At 59.8% G+C, this 6,349-nt stretch overlaps 1 long non-coding RNA gene across 1 annotated transcript; it reads left to right on the forward strand.

The window, feature by feature from the left end:
* The first annotated feature begins 109 nt into the window (after positions 1 to 109).
* Positions 110 to 6,075, forward strand: LOC308055561. The gene is made up of 2 exons (XR_013924560.1): positions 110 to 3,032; positions 3,908 to 6,075. It is a non-coding gene; the product is annotated as an uncharacterized lncRNA (long non-coding RNA).
* Positions 6,076 to 6,349: the final 274 nt, after the last annotated feature.

Here is a 6,349-nt window from a genome sequence, read left to right on the forward strand (position 1 = left end):
AGCCGGGTCCCCCCCACGCTGACCCCGGGGCTGGGGGCTGCTCCCTTCCCGGGCACCCCCGGGGGCAATGGCAGAGCTGCAGCCAGTGGGGGCTGGGCTCGCTCCCCCCCCCCCCCCCCCGCGAACATTTTATTCCCTGAATTGTTCTCTGGGAGCTGCTTCCATTATGGAATTACATTTTTTTTCCTTTGCTGCGCAGGGTTATTAATAGCTGCTCTCCTTTCGCTGCCGCCGTGGCTGCCGGAGGCCACACCGGCGAGTCCCGTGCTGCGGGGGACAGCCCCCTGCAGCCCCCCAGGGTGGGGGGATTGCCGCCAGCTTTTCACCCACAGACCCCGAGGCCTGGATGGACCCAGCACGGCACTGAACGAGCCAGACAGCACGAGCATCCCTGCAAAGGCCTCATCCCACCCCACCGGAGGAGCTGGGGGAGAGGGCAGCAGACCCCCAGGGATGGTGACTGGGGGGGGGGGGGGGGTCGCTCCTTCCCCGACGCCAGCAGCAGAGGTGAGCTGGGAGATGTCAGCACGGAGCCATCCCACATCCCGGCCATCTGCCTCCATCACGCGACGGCCACGCCAGGCGGGGGGAGAAGGTGTTGGTGCAGAAGCACTTGGCTTCACCCAGCCCTCAGCCCCCCCGGCAGACCCAAAGGGAGTGAAGCCCCCAGTTGAGGCGCTCCCACGGGGGCCCCCCACCCTAGACCCCCCTTCCTGGCACTATGTTTAGCACAGATGTATCATCGCTTGGATGGAGCCCGGGCTGTGCCGGGAGAGCGCGGCGGTGATTCAGCACACGGAGCATCGCCGCAGGAGCGGGGCCACTGGCAGTGGCATGGACGGACCCCCCCCGCCCACCCCGGGTTGACATCGGTGGGTACCACTCCGGGGATGCTGAGATGCTGTGTGATTCCCACAGCTGGAGCAGGAGCTGGATCCCGCACGGGGGGTTTGTGGAGCTGAAAATGCAACATGAGGCCCAGGAGGTTTTGGGAGACCGATGCCAGGCGGGCACCGAGGTGCTCCGAGGCTTCAGCGAGCAAAGCACGGCCGCTTCCATCTGAATTTCCACCGGGGAATGGCCGTGTTGCCTTTGGTGCCTGGCCTGGAGAAGCCACACAGCTCTTGGGGGGCCGCCGGGGTGGGCTGAAAGGCCGGGGAGCATCCCTCATCCCAGGGGATCAAAGGGGGGCAGGCAGGAGCCGCGGTGCTGGGCTTTGCCGCAAGCCGGGCCCTGGAAAAATCCCAGTGCCAGCTCCGGCTTTGCTCGGCTGGCAGATTGCTGCAAAGCGCTTTGAAGTGCAAATTAAGGTTTTCCATCAGGTTCGAAGTTAATTGTGACGCAAAGAAAACAGCATGGCCTCAACGCGGCATGTGTGGTGCTGGGGACGCAGAGCCCAGTGGGGAGCAGGGGGACACGGCCCAGTGCCCCACACCCCCCACCCCCCCCCCCCGAGACCCCCCGAGGGGCTGCACGCAGGGAACCGGGCAGAGAAGTTCCCTGGGGATGAAGGACAAGCCTTGCACCACCCTGGGGGCTGTCGAAGGGTCGGCTGCGGAGAGGAGGAAGGCAGATGGAGACTTTGGAGGCAGGAGGAATGATCCAAGCTCCTGGAATTGTCACCTGAGTAAGCCAGGCCTTGCGATTTGGGGTCCCCATTGCACCCCCACAGCCAACGCACATTCCAGGACCTTTGCTATGGACAAAGCTGGATCCATCCCGGCCGCCCCACGGGATGCTCTGCTCTTCCCAAGGCTGCAACAATCTCCCTGTACCCGCCCCAGTGCAGCAGGGATGTGGGTGGTGGGAGGTGAGGGGGTGCAGGGCATCACCCCCGTGGCATTTTCTCCTCCTCCCAACAGTTTCCACAAAGTTTTAAGCCGAGGGCAGCGTCGGGGATCAGATCAGAGGTCCCTCGTCCCCTCGTTGCTGCCTCTGTGGTGCTGGGGACCAGCCTCATCCTGCAAAGGGATGATCCCCAATGGCAAGGGCCAGCCTGCAGCACCCCTGGACATTTGGGGTGCAGCAGCTGGGAGGTGCAATGCCCAGAGTGATGGGAACGGCTCTAGAGCTGCCTCTGCAGCCGGCTTTCACAGCAAGGACTGCAGCACCAGGTAAAACCCCTGTTCCAGCAGTGTCCGTGCACGGGAACGCGGCGGGCAGGGCAGAGCCATCGCAAGTTGGTTGTTCTGCAGTGGTGCCGCTCGCCGGCTGCCCCGGGCAGTCCAGCCTGACGGCAAAGGCACCCGCCAGCGCTCAACGGCACCAGCAGGCAGGGATGTGGGCAGGGATGCAGGCAGGGGTGCGGGGGAAGGATGCGAGCAGGGGTGCGGGCAGGGGTGCGGACAGGGGTGCAGGGGAAGGATGCAAGCAGGGATGCGGGCAGGGATGTGGGGGAAGGATGTGAGCAGGGATGCGGGCAGGGATGTGGGGGAAGGATGCGAGCAGGGATGCGGGCAGGGATGCGGGCAGGGATGCGGGCAGGCCTCCACAAACTCACCCCATCAGACTTGGCTTTTCTTTGCCCAGCTTTGCCTGCAGCAGAGGAAACACCAGCACCCACCTCCCTGCCCAGGAACTCCGCCGGCTTCTCAGCCGCTTCAGAATCCTGCCCAAAGCCACATGTCTCCATCCCCCGCGATGTTCCAGCGGCCTCGGCCGCCTGCCAAGGATGGTCCCTCCCGCTCCCTCCCTGCTGCCCGGCCGTGCTTCACCCTGTGCCGGGGGGCTGCCTCCCCCTGCATTTCCAAGCATCTCTCGTGCCTGCCTCTCTCCCAAATCCTCATCTTCACTCCATAACTGAATTATTTAACTCTAATGCATTTTGGATATGCTCAAGGCCTCAGCTAATCGGCACACTTCCACAGTGCCCGTGGCGGGGAGTGATGGAGAGCAGGGGAAGAGCTCTCCCAGCCCCCAGCCCGCATCTTCTCCTCTTGACAGCCCGTGTTACTTGGTGGCTGCAAACTCCCTGGCCTGTGCTGTGCTAGAAATGCCAGCTGAACCCCAAAACGTGGCCTTCGTCACCCCTGGTGAGCCCCTCTCATTTGTTACCCCCTTCGCCACGTTCAGGAGGAATGAAGGAGCCTGTTGGATCCCTCGAGCAAAGGCCTGAGTGAAAGTATTTAGTGCGTTTGTGGTGGAGGCAGCGTTGGGCTCCTTGGTTATAACCAGCAAAAATAATGAGCCTGGCTGCCTTTTGGTGGGGGACACTTCAAGTCCCCCCCTGGTGACACCCAGCAGCATTAGCTGGCTGAGGTTTTCCCTTCCACCCCAACCAGCTCTGGCTGCCAGTGAATTCCCCCGTCGGTTCCTGCTCATGGACTGGGTTTAACGGGAACAGGGATCCCCCTTCCCACCAGCAGCCGCAGAGGCGGCGGTGGAAGCACCACCGTGGGCAGAGGGGTCAGAGCGGCGCAGCGGTGTCTGTGCGGGGAGACCCTCAGCACCCTGCCACGCGGAGTGGAAAACTGCCGACCATTTCCCACTGGATTTATCCGAAAAAAGAGCCCTGCATGTTCCAAAAGCCGTCGGCCAGCTCGTCTCCCACCTGCACAAAGCATCTCTGGGCTGGCTGGAGGCACCCGCGGGCTCCCCGGCGGTGTCCGAGCACCCGCTCCACACCCCAAGCATCCTCAGCAGGATGCTCCCCCTGTGCATTCAGTGCAAGGGCTGCAGTCATGTTCCCAGCCCTGCGCTGGTATCGGTGCCTGGTGATGATGGGGGGCTGCCACCCGGCAAGCCAGACCGGCACGTCGCGCTCTGGGCTCCCCAAAACTGGTGGCTCTGAGTGTGGAGCGACTTTGGTAAAACACGGAGCACGCGTGGGTGTGGGAAACCATCGTGTTCGCTGGCACCGGAGAGCTGCGGCGGTGGGATTCTGCATCGGTGCCATCTCTTGCCGTAGGCTCGAGCTCAGCGTGGCAGGATGAGGGCGAAAGGCTGCGAGTCCCCGCACAGCCGCGTCCCCCACCCTGGCCATGGCCGTGACGAGCGGAGCGGGGTACAGGGGAAAGCTGTGACCAGAGAGCCCAAAGCTCTGTACGTCCCTGCGCTGGAGCCCGTCCCTGCTCAGTGCATCCGTAATTGTGCTGAGTCCGGCTCAGCACCCCCGCAGCACCCCCAGCTCCTGGGTGCTCACGGCAGGGAGGCTGCGCATCCCCTGTCTGGACTCGGCTGTGGCAGGAGAGCCCCGTGTCCTGCTGGGTGAGGGTACAGGGGTGATGCCGCCGTAGCCGCGCAGCACCCGGGTTTCCCACTGGGGTGAGGGATGCTCCTGGCCGCAGGCAGCGCGGGACCCTCCAGCCGCCGCACGGACCATGTGCTGCCACCACGTGCGAAGCCACCTGCTCCGCTGGCAGCAGCACCTCAATGGCGTCAGGGAGGAGAGCTGCAAAATCCAGGTCCCCTCGGCTGGCAAGTTTTCGTTCCAGAGTGGTGACACCAGCTCAAGGGCCCTGCTGAGCCCCCATCCCCCTGTGCCACCCCCACGGGTGGGAAACTGCCGCATTCGGCAAGTGCCGGCGGTGCCAGACAGGAACCGGGAGCCACCGCAGCCCCGAGCGGGGGGGTGCCGAGGCCACAGCATCACCTCCGAGGCTAGAAAATCAAACTGCTGGTTGTTTTTTCCCACCACCCCCACCAAGGCTGCAGGAAAACCCGGGTTTCTCCTCTCCCCATGGGGCTGCAGCGCTCTGGGGGCAGCCGGGCACGTCCCCCGGCTTGCCTCGGGTGCCCATCGCCAAAAAGATGCTACATCCCAAACCCCGGCGCTGGGAGAGGAGCCCCAGCTCCTGCTCCCAAGAATAGTTCCGCACGGCCCCGCTATCCTCGGGCGCCGGGGTGGCACATATGGCTGATGACACACTGCTGTCACCTCCGGCTCCCCCGAGGAGGAACCGGGTGCTTGTCACCCACCGAGCGCCGCGCACCCACGCAGTCTCGCCGAGCCACCGTGGCGGGGGAAGAATGCTGGCAGGAGGAGACGCGGCAGGCTCTGGAAAAATGAAGCAGAAAAAAAAAAAAAAAAAAAAAAAAAGTAAGAAAAACAAAAATAAAGCTTTATTTTTTAATTTTTTTTTTTAAGAAGGTAAATAAATCAGTCCTACCGATTTGTTAGTAATCGATCCTTTCCAATTGATATTACCGAGGGGGTGCGGGGTCGGTGTCACGGTGGGATAAAGGCATCGCGGTGGGGATGCAGGTGAGCGTGGAAGCGCCGGGTCCTTCACCGGGTGCGACTGACAAACCGACAAAACGAAGTTAATAAAGGAACTGGCTTTGGAGCTGGAATTTCAGGATCACATTAAACACGCACTTTGCAGTTCTAGTGCTGAAATGGCACTGGGAGGAAGGAGGGAAAAAAATAAAAAAGTCAAATCAATTATTGATTCCGTTAATTAAATCTGCCAAGCAGTGAAACCAGCTCTTAAAAAATAAAACAAGTCTATAAAATCGGTACTTGGCGCTCCTTCTGCAGCCGGCAGTAGGACCAAGGGTGACGGGCACGGGGTGCGGAGCGGGTCCCACTCCCCACTTGGCGCGGGTGAAGCCTGCCCGGCTGCAGTCGCTCTCCACAACCGGTTCCTTGAAACAAAATAATAAAAAAAAAACCCAACCCCAAAAAGCCCCAAAACAAACAGGACAGACACAAGGTTTGTTTCCACTACTGTCTCAGTGTACTTTATTCTCCTGCTGTCTACAGCTGAACAGCCACACAGGACAGAAACAGGTAGCACTGAGGAATGATCAGATTTCTTCCCTCCACGCCCCCTCCCCAACTTCAGGAATGGCTTTTTCTTTTTTTTATATTTTTTTTTTTTAGGAAATCCCACCCCACCTCGAGAAACAAAATAAAAAGAAAAGGCATTACTAGAAATGTGACCCAGGCGCCTCTCCCTAGTCCGTGCTCCGGAGCTGGCTGGCTCTCCCAGTTCACAGAGCTCCTCCTCTCCTCTAAACACCTGGGATTTTTTATTTTATTTTTTTTTTTTTTGTACACTGGTTCAAAGTCGGCACTTCGACTGCAATCTGAACCCAGCACTGAAAGGCACATATCTGATACCCTGTACAAGAGCTATTGTGGATGCTGCAGTGCAGATGGGCAACGAAAGTGGATTCCATTTGTCATGGATCCTAGGATCAGACCGGGAAAAGGAAATCGGGGAATAAAGCAGATCCTTGCCTGCTTTTTAGAAAAGGAAAAAAAAAAAGAAAAAAAAAAAAAAAGAAAAAAAAAAAGAAAAATGGAAAAAAAATACTGGCTAAGGTTTTCTACTCTCCCTCCCACAAGCAGCTTTCAAAAATGCCCATGTTAAACTGCAGATTCAAATGCTGGTAATATCAACAG

The sequence above is a fragment of the Falco punctatus genome, assembly GCF_963210335.1.
Source record: "Falco punctatus genome assembly, chromosome: 19".
NCBI classification, from domain to species: Eukaryota; Metazoa; Chordata; class Aves; order Falconiformes; family Falconidae; genus Falco; species Falco punctatus.